Below are 17439 nucleotides of genomic sequence, written 5' to 3'. Positions count from 1 at the left end.
CGGCGATCCATGGTGAGGCAGGGGGATCGGACGGTACCTTCGTGATCAGCATGTCCTTCCGCGTCTGTGGGTGGTGTTGGTGGTCGCCGGCGAGCACTATGTCGATGGCGGCCCTTCCTCCAGCGGACGGCGGTTCGGGCAGTCGTGGACCTCGTCGGAGATAGCTGCGAGGGTCAAATTGGAGTGGGGGTTAGTCTCCTAGTTGCTCGAGAGGGTTTCTGACGAGGTTAGGGCGCCGGAGAGGGCCTCAATGGAGTGAATCGAGGTGGAGGCCGCAGCGGAACGAGGTGGCCGGAGTTGAGGAAGAAGGGCCCCTCGAGGCTCTTCCAGTGGCTAGGCGGGGTCTGGTGAGGTGGTGGAGTTGTGCGGGGGCGAGAGCAAGCTCGGGGGTGCTATTTATAGCCGGCTCGAGGCGGTTGCTGTGAACGGATAAGTCCGGCGAGTGATTACAGCGACGCTGTGGCTGGGCGGTCGGCTTAGGAGCTGGAGCATCGACTAGACGGAGCATTAGTGCCATTCCAGAGTCCAACTCAGCACGGGAGGGCTGGTTACGACCAGTCCTCGACGGAATGGCCGCACGGCACGTCGGCGGCAGAGAACACGCTCTGTGCGTGCGAGGCCAAGGCGACGGTGCTGCATGCGTGCGCTGGCAAGGAGATGGCCACGCGGAGCTCTCAAGAGGTTTGGGCGGTGCTGAACGGCGTTATGCCGCAGTGTTGTCCCCTGTCGGCCGCTACGGTGGTTCTGACGCCGCAAAACACGCCGGCGCAGGCGGGCCAGGGTGCCACCGACGCCAGGAACGCGCCAAGCACGCGTGTGGAGCTCCGGACAAGAAGGAGGGGCTGTGAGCAACGTGCCAAGAGCACTGTGGACATGTGACTGAAACTCTGACGGAGAAACGACACTGAATCTGAATTTTACTGAAGATGAACAGAAATAGTGCATGCCAGGTGTTCGACAGAATGATTTAGGCATGTAGGGTTTTTTCCTTGAGCTGGTTTTTGGTGGAGGGGTCTCTCATTGCAACTAGGGGTTGCTTGAATTTTGGTGGAATTTTTGGAGAAGTGTAGATATGAATTTCACCAAATTTGGCAAATCTGGTCCAAACTTGCAGAGAGTGAAATTTGAAATTTTTGAAAAGAAGAAGAGTAGATCTTGATGGTTCTAGGTTGTGGGTGCTAAGGTCTATCCAGGGGAGTTGAGTTGAGACCAAAAACCAAGGGCGTTAAGGTACTTCCTTTGCAAATTACCTAGGCTCAATATAAAGGACAGAATTGTTTTGGGAAAAGAAATAAATGGAATAAAATCCAAAAAATGGATTTTATTAGTTTGGACAGAATGTTTGGGTTGTCCCAAAGTGGAAGGAGGGGTTTTGGGGAAGTTTTACCATAAGAGGCATGGTAAAACAAGAATGGATCAAAACCAAATAAAAGCCCAAAACCAAAAAGGTTTTCTTCTTAAAAGAAACTAAATCCAAGAAAAGATTTTTGAGAGGGCAAACTTAGAAGAGGGTTTTTAAGAAGGGTTTAAATGACCTTCTTCAAACCAAGCAAGGCTCTTTCTGACAACAAAAACCACAAAAAAATTTGAGTGTCACAGCACCTACCCCCTTGGGAGAAATGTCGTCCCCGAGATTTCAGCTGATCCTTAAACAGGTGTGGGTGCTCTGTCCGAAGAAAATCCTCGCTCTCCCAAGTTGCTTCATTCTCGGTGTGATTGCTTCATTGAACTCTGAAAAACTTGATGGTTTTCTGTCGGGTCCTCCTCTCAAACTCTTCTAATATTTTTATTGGGTGCTCCCGGTAGGTGAGGTCTGGTTGCACGTCAATATTTTCATGTGATACTTGCTTCTCTGGGTTGCTCACGTACTTTCTCAACTGCGAGATGTGAAACACGTTGTGGATACCGGATAAATCTCCGGGTAGGTCTAGCTGGTAGGCTACCGTGCCTCTTTGGGCCACTATATGAAATGGTCCGATGAATCTTGGTGCTAGCTTTCCCTTAACCCTGAATCGCTGCAGAACCTTCATAGGAGAAACTCTTAGGTATACCAATTCTCCGGGTTCAAAACTAATTTCCCGATGCTTTCGATTGTAATAACTCTTTTGCCGACTTTGAGCTGTCTTGAGTCGATCTCTAATCGTCTTAACTTTCTCCTCAGCCTCCTTAAGCATATTTGGGCCGAAGATATGGTTGTCTCCGGTTTCTGACCAATTTAGTGGGGTACGACATCTTCTCCCATACAGAGCTTCAAAGGGTGCCATTTGCAAGCTGGCTTGATAACTTTTGTTGTATGCGAACTCTGCATATGGCAAACTTTCTTCCCAACTAGTTCCATAGGTGAGGACATAGGCTCTCAGCATATCCTCTAGGATTTGGTTTACGCGTTCAGTCTGCCCATCAGTCTGGGGATGGTATGCGGTACTAAATTCTAGTTGGGTTCCTAGTGCCTGTTGTAGGTGATCCCAAAATCTAGAGACGAACTGTGTGCCTCTGTCAGATATGATAGTCTTTGGGACTCCATGTAGGCAGACGATACGGGCAAGATAAAGTCTGGCCAGCCTCTGGGTGGTGTGAATTGTCTTCACCGGAATAAAATGTGCCACTTTGGTTAATCTTTCGGTTATGACCCATATGGCATCGTTTCCGTGTCGTGACCGTGGCAGTCCAACAATGAAATCCATTCCTATTTCGTCCCACTTTCACTCGGGTATCTTGTTTGGCTGTAACAGCCCGGTTGGTTTCTGGTGCTCTGCCTTGATACGTTGACAAGAGTCACAACATGCAACGAACGTGGCTATATCTCTCTTCATACCGTGCCACCAAAATTTTTCCTGAAGGTCTTTGTACATTTTTGTTCCTCCAGGATGGATTGAATACGGAGCTGTGTGACTTTCAGTCAGAATCTGCTGTTTGAGGTCCTTGATATTTGGTACGCAAAGTCTCTCTCCGTACCACAATATTCCTTGCTCATCTATGTTGAATTCTGAGGCCTTGCCCAAACTCACTTTTCTTTTTATGCCATCAATGCTGGGGTGTCCGTGCTAAGCCTCCTTAATCTTTTCCATCAGGGTAGGTTGTATTTCCAGATTCGACACATTGCCTTCAGTAACCATTATTAAATTGAGTCTGGCAAATTCCTGTTGAAATTCTGGCCTCAACTTTGGTATACTGTCGTCGTCCGTGCCGGGATTCTGACTAAGGGCATCTGCCACAACATTTGCCTTTCCGGGATGATAGTGGATTCCAACATCATAATCCTTCACCAACTCTAACCAGCGTCGTTGCCGTAAATTAAGTTCCGGCCGTGTGAAAATATACTTAAGACTCTTATGGTCTGTGTATATTTCACAATGATTTCCAAGTAGGAAGTGTCTCCATTCCTTGAGTGCATGGATGACTGCTGCAAATTCTAAGTCATGAGTGGGATAATTCTCCTCATGCTTCCGGAGTTGTCTAGAGACATACGCAACTACCTTGCCTTCTTGCATCAATACGCATCCGAGGCCTTTCTGGGATGCATCACAATACACCTCAAAATTCTTGTGTATGTCTGGCATAATTAATACTGGTGCCGTTGTTAATTTTCTTTTTAGCTCTTGGAAGCTTTTCTCACATGCTTCCGTCCACTCAAACTTCTTGCCTTTCTTGAGCAACTGCGTCATTGGCTTTGCTGTGGTGGAGAATCCTTCAATAAATATCCAGTAATAGCCTGCCATTCCCAGGAAACTCCGTATGTCCGTTACACTAGCTGGTGGTTTCCAGCCAAGTATGGCCTTGACCTTTTCCGGGTCTACTGCAATACCTTATTGGGTTAGCATGTGGCCCAGAAAACCCACCTGTCTTAGCCAAAATTCACATTTGCTGAATTTGGCGTACAGTTGATGTTTCCTGAGTCCTCTGAGTACAATCCTGAGATGCTCGGCGTGCTCTTTTGGCGTTTTGGAGTATATCAAAATATCATCGATGAATACCACAACAAACTTGTCCATATACTTCATAAATACTTTGTTCATGAGGTGAACAAAATATGCGGGGGCGTTGGTTAGCCCAAATGGCATTACTGTGAACTCATACAGTCCATATCTGGAAGTGAAGGCTGTCTTGGGAATATCTTCGGTTCGTACTTTCAATTGGTGGTATCCCGATCTCAAGTCATTTTTTGAGAAGTCTTTGGCCTGAGCGAGTTGATCAAATAAATCATTTATTCGGGGCATTGGGTATTTGTTCTTGATTGTGACCATGTTAAGAGCTCGATAGTCAATACACAATCTCAGTGTCCCATCCTTTTTCTTGGCAAATAAAATTGGAGAACCCCACGGTGAGGAGCTGGCTCGTATGTATCCTTTCTCCAATAATTCCTTTATTTGCTTCTTCAATTCTACCAATTTGGATGGTGCCATTCTGTATGGTTTCTTGTAAATAGGAGCGGTTCCGGGTGCTAGCTCAATGCTGAACTCAATTTCTCGGTCCGGTGGCATGCCTGGTAGTTCTTCTGGAAATACGTCTGGAAATTCACATACTACTGGAACCTTGTTCAGCTTAGAAACGTCCACCTTGTTTAATCTCGGTTGCCGAGGTGTTTGTCTCTCTTTGGCTGAAACTTTTATTTTCTCCCCGTGATGGTGTGTGAGAATTACGGTCCGGTTGAAGCAGTCAATAAAACCTTTGTTGGTGGTTAACCAATCCATCCCTAGGATGACATCCAATCCTTTGCTTTCCAATACAATAAGGTTGGCGTGAAACTTCAATCCTTCAAATTCAATAACCACACCTTGACAGTAACTCTGGGTCACTTGCTTAATTCCAAGGGTCTTGATGATCATTGATTTTTCCAAGGGAAGCATCGAAAAATTATTTTGCAAAGCAAAACTCTTCGAAATGAATGAGTGAGAAGCTCCAGAATCAAACAAAACCATGGCAGGTATTGTGTTGACAGGGTACGTACCGAGTACAATATCTGGGGCGTTTTATGCTTCCTCTCGGGTCACGTGGTTCAGGTGACCTTTCCGGTGGTTGTTATTGGGGTTGAAATTGTTTCGCTTGGGCACTAAATTATTGCCACCATTGTTAGGCTTCGGGGTTGAGTTCCTTGGCTTGGGGCACTGCTTGGCATAGTGTCCTTCTTCTCCACAAGCGTAACAAGTAACGTCTGGGCGATATGTGAACTCCTTTTCTCTTGCATGGAAATTCTTGATTGGGCGTGAATTATTCGTCGGGGTTTTGTGTGTTTCCCCCTTCTGAAATTCCTTCTTGCTTCTGTGATTGCGAGCAAAAGTAGTCTGGTCCCTTTTGCGTTTGCAGAAATCTTCCAGGCTACGTCGCTCATTTTCCAGAGTAATGGCCTTATCTACCAGTGTTTTAAAATCTGGGGAGGTATGCACAACTAGCTGGCATTTAAGCGCGGGTGCCAGGCCTTCCAATAATTTTTCCATCTTCTTGCTCTTGGCCGTGCGCTCTTCATTTGCGTAGCGAGACAGCAGAGGGAATTGGCTGTTGTATTCTGACACTGTCATGGTTCTTTGCTTGAGGTCATCAAATTCTCTCTTCTTGATTTTCATAACACTCTTAGGAATATGTGCCCCATGAAAACCTTCTTTGAAATCCTCCCATGTTATTTCATTTTCGTTGGGGTGCATGTGCAGGAAGTTTTCCCACCATGATGCAGCTACTCTAGTGAGATAATGTGGTGCATACAATACTTCTTCACTGTCTGAACACTGTGCAATAATTAATTTTCTCTCCATGTCTCGAAGCCAGTCTTCGGCCTCAAGAGGATTGTCAGTGTGAGAAAATATTTGGGGACACGTTTTCTGTAACTCAGATAACTTGGATTGCTGCTGATACTGACCACGGTTATTTCCCATATTGATGAATTGGTTCATCATTTCCTGGTGTTGTTGCTGACTCTGTTCATACAGACGACACACCTGGGTAAATGATGTTTCACTGTCCTGTTGACTTGTCTGTCCCTGAGTGAAATTGTGGTTTTGCGGTGTGCCATAATTTTCTTCTGGCTGGTTTGGCATAGAGCGCGTCCAAGGACGAGACATCTTTCACTCTGGGGATATATTTTGTGAAACTCGTAAGACAAGAAAGAGAGTCGCAAAAGTCAAATAAAACACACATAAAGAAAATTTTAAAACTCCAGGATATTTTTGAAAATACACGGTTGCGCGCGGAGAAGGACTATTACATAACTTACACGCAGGCATAATTATACATTACATCACTCAGGATATGCGTACATAATCCTGACATGTTATTTAGACTAGTGCACTTCTCCAGATCCTACATGATGCGCAAACAGGCTACTTCTCACAACCTATGTACATATAAACATATTACACAAGTCGGTACATCGCATGGCGTCTACGCGTACTCAGTCGGAGATGGTGAGGATCTCCCTTGGCCTACCGAGGGTGAGACGAAGTGATGCTGGGGAATCAACCTCCTCCTCGCTAATAGGTTCCAGACGAGGAACGCTGCGCTGAGCTGATGGAGCAGGTGCCATAGGTGGAGTAACCTGAATATGCATGGGCGAAATATGTGGGGTAGCACGTATGGGAGAGGGTGCAATGAGTGGTGCAGCGCGAACAGGAGTGGGTGCAATGAGTGGTGCAGCGCGAACGGGAGTGGGTGCAATAGCCTGGTTAAATTCCTCAGTGGTAGGAAGACGACGAGCAGTGGCGAGAATGGTAGGTGAATGAGAAGCTGAGGACGAGATAAAAGTCAACGGTGGAGCGGTGTGCAGGAGTTCCCTCCTGTTGGCAGCGCAGCCATGAACTGAGTCCATGCGGGCAGCTACGAGGTCGTCCACCATGCTGTCGAAGGCTGCCTCCAGGGCTCGGAGGTACTCGACAAGCATCTCAAAGGCCTCGTCTCGTTCTCCTCCGGGGCAAGAGAATGAGTAGTGATAGTTGTAAGGCACGTGGCATGGAAGGTAGCGGTAGCGACGGGTCTTCATTGCAGGAAGGACATCCCGAAGATGAGCTATCGCCTCGCGGGCAGCCATCTGCATAGCATGTATCTCAGTACGCCCTCCCCTGAATTGCACCGCGTCCTGGTGCATGGTCATACTGTCGTTGATCTTGTGTGGATAAAGTGTGAAGACTGGGCGCACAGATGGCCCCATCGCGACCTAAACGATGAAGGAGAGGAGCTTGACGAACCCCTCAGGCACGTTGGTGAACATCTGTGACTCACATTCGTCGCCAGCCATCTACAAAAGTAGCAAAAAATTCTGAACGATTAGATCATAAATTTTATGCTGACTGCCAGAAAATGACTACATTTGCAAAAACATGAATAAACTCTATCATGCTAATAACCAATTAGCGATCGCACCTAGTGGCTTCCTCCAGTCAGCCTGGCTCTGGTACCAAGTCTGTCACGACCGACTTTTTCAATAAAATGCTTATTGAGAAAATCGATCTTTAGTTCCCAGTATAGGAAATGTTATCCTCACTGGTAGACAAATACTTTATAAACAGAAGACCAATAGCATAAATATATTACAGGATTGAGCTGAGGCTGCTCAACAATTTATGACAAACTCACCAATATCTTACATAAGGGCGGTTATGACACAGTGGTGTGGTTGCATGCTACTAGCTCGAGGTAAAAGTGGTGGTGGATAACTTGACTCCTAACTGGAAGCTCATTGAGCGTCGAGGTGAGGCTCGATGATTTTATTCTGGGGTGGCGGAAGCGGATATGATACAGTGACCAAAGCAGGATCGCACGGGACTGATTGGGACTCCTCTAGGCGTCGGACTGGCTATTGAACTATTCATCCATGAGATCGCCTTCATCAACATCTGGCCAAATCAACAAGCCAGGTGAGTACTTTGAAAGTACTCGCAAGACAGTTCGGACAAAAGATATAATAAATGTATGCATGAATGCGTCATGAACAAAAATGATGATGCTCATCCCAATAATAATATTTTGCATGACTTGATAAATAAAAAAAATAACTGAAAACCGATCGGGTGTCTGGAGTGACGCCTCGAAAGGTAAATAAATAAAACTCATGCCGCAGTCGGGCGTCTAAGCGACATCACATAAAGGGCTTATAAAAGAAATGCCACAGTCGGGCGTCGGAGCGACATCACAGAAAGGGCTTGAAAAGAAATGCCACAGTCGGACGTCTGAGCAGCATTGCAGAAAGGGCTTGAAAAGAAATGCCACAGTCGGACGTCTGAGCGACATCGCAGAAAGGGCTTGAAAAGAAATGCCACAGTCAGACGTCTGAGTGACATCACAGAAAGGGCTTATAACAGATGTAATTAACAAGATTAGTCCATCCACAAGAATAAGCTTTTAACCGAATTTTACACACAAGTAGTCCACCGGAGTCTTGTCACTGAGGCTGATATCTGACAAGATAAGATCAATATAGTACTTGGACAAGTACAAGATGATTTAAAGGATTTGAGACTCTGCAGAGTTTGTACTAACTGACCACAGCCAACGGATTTCCGTAGTCACGAAGGACTAGTTCCGTTTATGGTATTTCGGTAGAAACACATTTAACTAGTACACACCCATTCCACCTCACGATGCCAGGGATCACCCTAAGCAACGTCCAAGAAAAACTTTGAGACGGGGAGGTCACAACCTCGAATAGCATGTGATCAAATTTCTATACACACGCTCTAAGGGGTGCCCCCCTCTCGGTCCCAACCGGAAACACCCATGCCCCCTGACCGGATGACGGGCTTTAATCCAGGGCCATGGAACCCTCATCCCGGCCTCTCTACTTGGTGTGTACCAGGAAAATGGTTTCAACTTACTAAGCCATATTCCTTGCGGAAAACATGTGGCAGTACAAGGAAGGAAATGAATGGAAATATGATTTGATTCACGATGACGCAGAACTCAAATAATCTGGCATAAGACTGGCATGTCACAACACTGCCATCTTACCCATCCTCATGCCATCACATGGCCATGCCAATATGTATCCAACAACATATGGCTTTCCGAAACTTACTTTCCACTTCTGTGCATGAAATATAACATTCAGAGATATGTTCATAAACATGCCATGAAACTCCTAAAATGCAAAGAATGCAACAAACACTTCATCATATCAAGAGTTCAAACATGCTTGCCTGGTTCGGAGTAGTCGGAGTCTAACTGGGTGAAGTTTGCGGCTCCGTCACTTCCTCCGGAATCTACGGTATAAGAAAAATACGTACATAACGTAAATACAGCAAGGTGCACAAAACGTATACCAAATAATTTTCAAATAAATCTAATAAAAAACTAGACAAAATTTTAAAGAAAACAGAAAAGGAATCAAACAAAAACACTATTCTGTTTAAAAGATATAAGGGTTTTGGTCCAGGGACCTTTCTGCAATGAAACAGAAAACTCCCAGGGGGTTTTCCCAGAAAAGTTCAGAAAACGGGTTGTTTAAAAGAAACGGCTGAGAGACTGATAGGCAGGCTCCACCCGTTAGGTTTGAATTTTCAAACGAGAGAAACAGGGCGCGACGGCGCCCGAGAGATGCGGTGGTCGCTGGCGGCGATCCACGGCGAGGCAGGGGGATCGGACGGTACCTTCGTGATCAGCACGTCCTTCCGCGTCTGTGGGTTGTGGTGGTGGTCGCCGGCGAGCACTGTGTCGTCGGCGGCCCAAGCTCCGGCGGACGGCGGTTCGGGCAGTCATGGACCTCGTCGGAGATAGCTGCGAGGGTCAAATTGGAGTGGGGGTTAGTCTCCTAGTTGCTCGAGAGGGTTGCTGACGAGGTTAGGGCGCCGGAGACGGCCTCACCGGAGTGAATCGAGGTGGAGGCCGAGGCAGAACAAGGTGGCCGGAGTTGAGGAAGAAAGGCCCCTCGAGGCTCTTCCAGTGGCTAGGCGGGGTCTGGTGAGGTGGTGGAGTTGTGCGGGGGAGAGAGCAAGCTCGGGGGTGCTATTTATAGCCGGCCCGAGGCGGTTGCCATGAACGGATAAGTCTGGTGAGTGATTACGGTGGCGCTGTGGCTGGACGGTCGGCTTAGGAGCTGGAGCATCGACTAGACGGAGCATTGGTGCCATTCCAGAGTCAAACTCAGCATGGGAGGGGTGGTTATGGCCAGTCCTCGACGGAACGGCCGCACGACACGTCGGTTGCAGAGAACGCGCTCTGTGCGTGCCAGGCCACGGCGACGGTGCTGCATGCGTGCGCTGGCAAGGAGATGGCCACGCGGAGCTCTCAGGAGGTTTGGGCGGTGCCGAACGGCGTTATGCCACAGTGTTGTCCCCTGTCGGCCGCTATGGTGGTTCTGCCGCCGCAAAACACACCGGCGCAGGCGGGCCAGGCTGCCACCAATGCCAGGAACGCGCCAAGCACACGTGTGGAGCTTCGGACAAGAAGGAGGGGCTGTGAGCAATGTGCCAAGAGCACTGTGGACATGTGACTGAAACTCTGATGGAGAAACGACACTGAATCTGAATTTTACTGAAGATGAACAGAAATAGTGCATGCCAGGTGTTCGACAGAATGATTTAGGCATGTAGGGGTTTTTCCTTGAGCTGGTTTTTGGTGGAGGGGTCTCTCATTGCAGCTAGGGGTTGCCTGAATTTTGGTGGAATTTTTGGAGAAGTGTAGATATGAATTTCACCAAATTTGGCATATCTGGTCCAAACTTGCAGAGAGTGAAATTTGAATTTTTTGAAAAGAAGAAGAGTAGATCTTGATGGTTCTAGGTTGTGGGTGCTAAGGACTATCCAGGGGAGTTGAGTTGAGACCAAAAACCAAGGGCATTAAGTTACTTGCTTTGCAAATTACCTAGGCTCAAAATAAAGGACAGAATTGTTTTGGGAAAAGAAATAAATGGAATAAAATCCAAAAAATGGATTTTATTAGTTTGGGCAGAATGTTTGGGTTGTCCCAAAGTGGAAGGAGGGGTTTTGGGAAAGTTTTACCATAAGAGGCATGGTAAAACAAGAATGGATCAAAACCAAATAAAAGCCCAAAACCAAAAAGGTTTTCTTCTTAAAAGAAACTAAATCCAAGAAAATATTTTTGAGAGGGCAAACTTAGAAGAGGGTTTATAAGAAGGGTCTAAATGACCTTCTTCAAACCAAGCAAGGCTCTTTCTGAAAACAAAAACCACAAAAAATTTGGAGTGTGAGAGAGGCCAACAACTGCCATCTTTCAGTTCACATATAAATATATACATTAAAACGGCCGCACAAGAGGTATCATGATTCTTGCAAGCACAAGTATAAAAAAGCTTTTTCGTAAAAACACAATTCGTCTTACAAATACTATAAGCTATTCGAACACAGCATCCTTCGAGCACTACGACTCTATTACACGAGCGCCAGGAAGAACTTCCTCAAAATAGTGCTTGGCAGGTACTCGGCTTTCGTCCGAATCTTGGGACACAACAATACTGGCCTCATATCTGCCCAATATGTCTTGAGACGGGCAAAAGCCATTTGTGCACCCTCTATGCTCGCCGACCTCTTCATTGCATCAGCATGCGACACCAAAACAAGAAATTGCTGCACCAAGCCAAAATAGCTCTTCGGCTCCGGCTTCTCCGGCCATAGATGACTCGCAACAAATTTCATGGCGAGTCCGGATAATCTGTTCAGCTCCGCCCAGGCGGCTAAACGGTCGGAGACTGACAGTGGGCGCTCTGGATTGTGGTACTGCGACCAAAAAAGCTCTTCCAATTTATGGTCACCTCGGCTGTGGAAGTGTTCGGTCGCGTCCGCCGCACTTGCGGCCAAATCCACATAAGCGTTGTCCGAACTCCACTACCGGTCTAATGGAGCATACTTAGGGTCTCCGAACTTCATCCGCAGCATATAAGGCTTTCCAACCGTGATATCTCCGGCCTGACGCAGCTCCTCCTTCATCGCTCTCATGGCAGAGCGAGTATCCTTGGCTTCGGCCGTGATCTTTTCAAGATCTTTCTGAGCCGCCCTACCTTCTTGCTCAAGCAATCTACAACGGTCGGTAGCATCCCTCAATCCTATGGCCATCCCGGCCATTTCCTTCTTGCTCTGACAATGAGCAGCCTGTTCGGGTTTTAGCTCTTCAGCCGCTTTAACGACAGCCGCCTCACTTTTCCTTGCTTGCTCCTTGGCTCGGGCAAGTTCCGGCCGAAGGTTCTCCACGGCAGCAGCACCATCTACATCAAGTTTATATATAAGGCACGAGCATCAAGCTCCTATTACTGGGTGTCTTTTGAACATACCTTGAGCCTCGTCTAGCCGCTTATTTACAAGCGCGATGTCGGCATCGGCCACGTCAAGTTGCCGCTTTAGTTCGGCAGATTCACCAGTCCGGCTAGCCACCGAGCGCCTCGCCACCTTCATGGAATAAGCGACATATTATACCTGGGATTATGATCCTCTGTGCGCCGTCGTTCATGACGACACACAGAGTCTCAGGGGCTACCATTCATATAGGGCACATTTAATATGCGGCTCTACCAAAAGGTACACCTTTTTACATACCTCAAAGCCTGTTAGTAAACTCCTGGCAGCTTCGTACAATCTGCTTTCTGCGGATGAAATCCTTCCAATCACCGTATCCATCAACATACGGTGTTATTCTGAGATGGTCTCCCTACCAAGCAGATCCTTCAGCACCTCCGCCGGCGCACAAGAGGGTGCCGGACTAGTCTAACTACCTTTCCCAGGGTCCGGAGTTGAAAAAGCCCTCCGGGACGATACCTCAGGGTCGCCAGCCTCGTAGGACGGGGGAACAAGGGGAGGCGTTTCGCTCTCCATCATCTCTGGACGAAGATCCCCTGAAGATGAGCTCTGCTGAGAAGGGTTGAGATCCGAACTACAAGATAATGCTTCGGTTATTTTCCTCAGGAATAAAACATGAATGTGATTCATTATGGAACCCCTCCCCTCACTTACGCCTCGGGGGAGAGCGGGTCCCCTTTAGGGGGCGATTCGGCTGAAGCGTCCACCGGTGCCGAACCCTCTGACTAAGATTTCTTTCCCCGTTTTAAGGTTATCACCTCCGGGTCTTTAGAGGCAGTCCTTTTCTTTCCCTGGTCGGGAGAGTTTTCGATTCTTCCCTTCCTGACGGCCTCCTTCGTGGAGGCGGTAGCTTCTTGGTCCCCCCCTTCACCTTCCGCCAAGGGCGCGGCCTCCAGCATCCTGGTTAGTATGGGATCCGGCACGGTCTCGGGCAGGGGGGCTGGACACCTGATAAGCTTCGCCTTCGCTATCCACTCCTGTTCAAAGGGCAACTCTGTTAAAGGGTAGATTTGATAAAAATATGGATGGTGTGTTCAAATACGAGGCTACTTGCTTTAGCATCCGGGCGGTTGCAGCTTAGACCTGCGTCCTCGGACAAATCCGGACACCTTGCTTGTGATCCGAAGAACAATTTGTACATCTCCATGGGTGTCATTCCCATGAAATGTTGTAGGACTCGTGGTCCCTCCGGATTGAACTCCCACAGGTGGAGAGGTCGACATTTGCAGGGTAGTGTGCGGCGAATCACCATGACTTGCGCCACTACGGTCAGATGATATCTCTTTCTAGAAGATCTCGAATACAGCCCTGCAGCAGGGGCACGTCTTTTGGCGGCCCCCAGATAAGTCCTTCATTAACCCATGACGCCAGCCGTGGTGGGGGACCCGAGCGAAAAGTAGGCGGTGCCACCCATGTGGTGCCCCTAGGGGCTGTGATGTAAAACCAGTCCTGTTGCCCTGAGCCAAGCTCCTCTTGAAAAGAGCCTTCGGGCCATGGAGCGTCGTCCATCTTGCTTATTATAGCCCCTCCACACTCAGCGTGCTGCCGCTTGATCATTTTCGGTTCCACTTTGAAAGTTCTTAGCCACAATCCAAAGTGAGGGGTGATATGGAGGAAGGCCTCGCACACGACAATGAATGATGAGATCTGGAGGATGGACTCCATAGCTAGGTCGTGGAACTCCAGCCCATAGTAAAACATAAGCCCCCTCACAAAGGGATCGATTGGGAAGCCTAGTCCCCGAAGGAAGTGAGATGCGAATACCACGCTTTCACCAGGCTGGGGAGCGGGAACAGCTTGCCCTTGAGTAGGCAGTCTATGCGAGATTTCGCCGGTTAGATACCTGGCATCTCTTAGCTTTCGCAGATCTTCTTCTGTAATGGAGGAAGGCATCCATCGGCCTTGAGGGTCAGAGCCGGACATCTTCGAAGGTCCGAAGCGCCTAAAACTAGACCTTTGGGTGTTGGAACTCGAATCGAGGGGCGGATTTGATTGGTTTAAGAACAAGGGAGCGGGCCTCGGTTCCTTTATAAAGGAGGTGAATACCAAGAGCCCTCCCCGTAACCGTTTGAGACTCGCTTTTAATTAGGGAGTCATACCTAAGTCATGGTTGGGTTACCCACACCCGTATTGATGAGAATCCCGGAATAAGGGGACACGATCTCTGCTTTGACAAGACGTGCCAAGAAAACAGCCTCGCTAAACGCGCCAAGGTGGAATGGTAAAATGAATAAAAGCCTGGCCATGGCATGATGTCACGCCGCGAAATACGTCAGCAGATTCGATTGATGCAAATATTATTCTCTCTACAATGGAATGTGGGACTTATTTTTGCAGAGCCGGACACTACCCTGGTGTTCAACATCTTCTATGAAATATTCGGAGGAGGAACCCGCCTTGCAATGCCGAAGACAACTTGCGCGCCGGACTCGTCATCATTGAAGCCTGGTTCAGGGGCTACTGAGGGAGTCCTGGATTAGGGGGTGTCCGGATGGCCGGACTATGACCTTTGGCCGGACTACCGGACTATGAAGATACAAGATTGAAGACTCTGTCCCGTGTCCAGATGGGACTTTCCTTGGCGTGGAAGGCAAGCTTGGCGATATGATATGAAGATCTCCTCCCATGGTAACCGACTCTGTGTAACCCTAGCCCTCTCCGGTGTCTATATAAACTGGAGAGTTTTAGTCCATAGAACGAACAACAATTATACCATAGGCTAGATTCTAGGGTTTAGCCACTCCGATCTCGTGGTAGATCTACTCTTGTACTACCCATATCATCAATATTAATCAAGCAGGAGTAGGGTTTTACCTCCATCGAGAGGGCCCGAACCTGGGTAAAAACATCGTGTCCCTTGTCTCCTGTTACCATCCGCCTAGACACACAGTTCGGGACCCCCTACCCGAGATCCGCCGGTTTTGACACCGACAATACCCATACCCCTCTCCAGATTTGCAAATAAGGCCTTCCCTCATTCATCCTTTTCTCCCACAAGATAAACTACTCATACAAATGCATCTTGATGCGTGCAACGCATGTGCATCTTGCTAGTTCTAAAAACCTTTCCATCATTTGCCACACTACTGGTTGCAGATGAAAAACCTACCCAAGCACAACGGGATACAGCAGCGATGCACAATTACAAGCTGATATTCTGTTGGACAATGGAGGCTATAACCAATTACTTTTACGGGAAAAATAGCACCCAGGAAAATTGAAGGGTAGGTATGAATAAAATTGGAACTGCACATGTACTGCTAAGTGATTCAATACACACATTATCAATCAAGGAGGAGAACGATGGTCGCGGCGGCCTCTATGAGTCATGGTTGGCAACGGGAGTTAGTTCATTGTCCACGACGGTGGTACTTCTGCGCTTGGCGTCGGCTTCCGGGAAGCAGATCCGAGACCGTGGAAGACGATGCCGGGGAAGAGGCTCCGTCTACGACGACGACGGTGGACCGGCTCTAGTGCAGCGTACGAGGTCGTCGATGAGGCGTATGCGCTGAAGTGGACGAGTGCGCCGATGTAAAGGGGAGGAGCACGAAGGCTGCGGTGCCATGGAGAAGTCTATTTTGTGGTGGGGATAGATAATGGGGAGTATTCAAGTGTACTACTCTGGGTGCCGGGTGGGGCTGGTTGGGTAGGGTGAACCTGAAGTTACGAAAACAGCCCCCTACCAAGCATCATACGTAGGCCTGTTCCGAAGGCTATGATGGTAACTTCCCACTGCTCGAATCAGGGTCGCGGAAGATTTACCCGCCGACCTCAAAATTTTGTGACACTGGACTCCCCGTGTGGCATGTTGAGTGATTCGGCTAAGCAACTAGCGAGTAGTAGTAGTAAACTCTGCATATTAGGTTTGACCGAAGTCAAACTTCCTAAAGTTTGACCAAGTTTATATATAAATATAAACATTTACCATAACAAATATGTATGATGTGGAAGTACATTCAATAATGAATCTAATGGTATTTATTTGTTATTGTATATGTTAATACTTTTTGTTATAAGCTTTCTAAGAGTTTACAAATCTTGACTTTGACCAACTCTAATACGCGGACTTAAATAAAAACGGAGGGAGTACGCATTTGTTTTCTTAGTTTGTAGTGAACTAATCATTTGTTGAAATTGTGAAATAAATATATTAGGCTATTGACTTCGAATGTAATGGTCTATACAATTCAATAGTTACAATCATTGTCGAATCCCAAGATGTATACAAGGTCTATAGTGCTTCACAACATGCTCAAACTCACATAATCCTAGTCAAATGAGAATCTAAATGCATTTCATAGTTATTACTTTGTAGGATGCAACAAAAACAACCAAAACTCTACATCAGCCATTATAGAAGCAACATTTTGACATATCCCATTGTGTGAATGAAACGTGCAGAGAGAGCTTTTGAAGATGGAGCAGATAGGGCGGGAAAGATTGTATGTATGTGGATGAGAGAGTAGGAGACAAACCTAACGAGACACACACACACACACATAGAGAGAGAGAGAGAGAGAGAGAGGAAGAAGTTAGGTCTGTGAGAAAGATGGAGACATGTAATATACGTGATTCTGTATACGTGGAAGGAGAAGAGACAACATGTTTGATGAGAGAGCTGGAAAAACATGGACGAGAGGGGAAGGATCTCATGGGTTGAGGGATTGAAAATTTTGTGCGGGGGAGAGAGGGACTGGTAATTTTGTGCAAGAGAGAGAGAGAGAGAGGGTGGGGGGGGGAGGAGTCAGTCAATCGTCGTCACATCACCCTGCTTCCAAATGACCCCGCATTCTCTAGCGCGGTGTGGTTGCCGTCTTCGATCTGCTCGATGCCCTCTTTGAAGATTGAGGTGTTGTGCATGTTGGGGTGCAAAGAAGCACAAGCGAGAGTGGTCGCCGTATAACCTTGGATGGGGATGAATTGTGTGCTTGGGGGAGTGTGTGTGTGTGTTGTGCTGCGTGCGTGCGTGCACGTGCGTGTGTGTGTGCGTGCGTGCGTGTGTGTCCATGTGTGTGTGTATGTGTGTGTGTATGTCAGATATTGAGCGAAAACAAACCTAAGGAGAGAAATGAGTATTCACGAAGAGATTGCGCGGGCCTTGAGGTGGGCAGGGGCCGAGTGAGGGTGTCAAAATGTGCGCGTTGATGCATATGTTGCATGCGAACGTGCGAGGGACGGACGAATCGAGAGAGATGGTTGTTGTGTTACGGAT

Source organism: Triticum aestivum, chromosome 7B (genome assembly GCF_018294505.1).
Source record: "Triticum aestivum cultivar Chinese Spring chromosome 7B, IWGSC CS RefSeq v2.1, whole genome shotgun sequence".
Lineage (NCBI taxonomy): Eukaryota > Viridiplantae > Streptophyta > Magnoliopsida > Poales > Poaceae > Triticum > Triticum aestivum.
The sequence above is the reverse complement of the archived record's forward strand: the minus strand, read 5'-3'. Positions refer to the sequence as shown.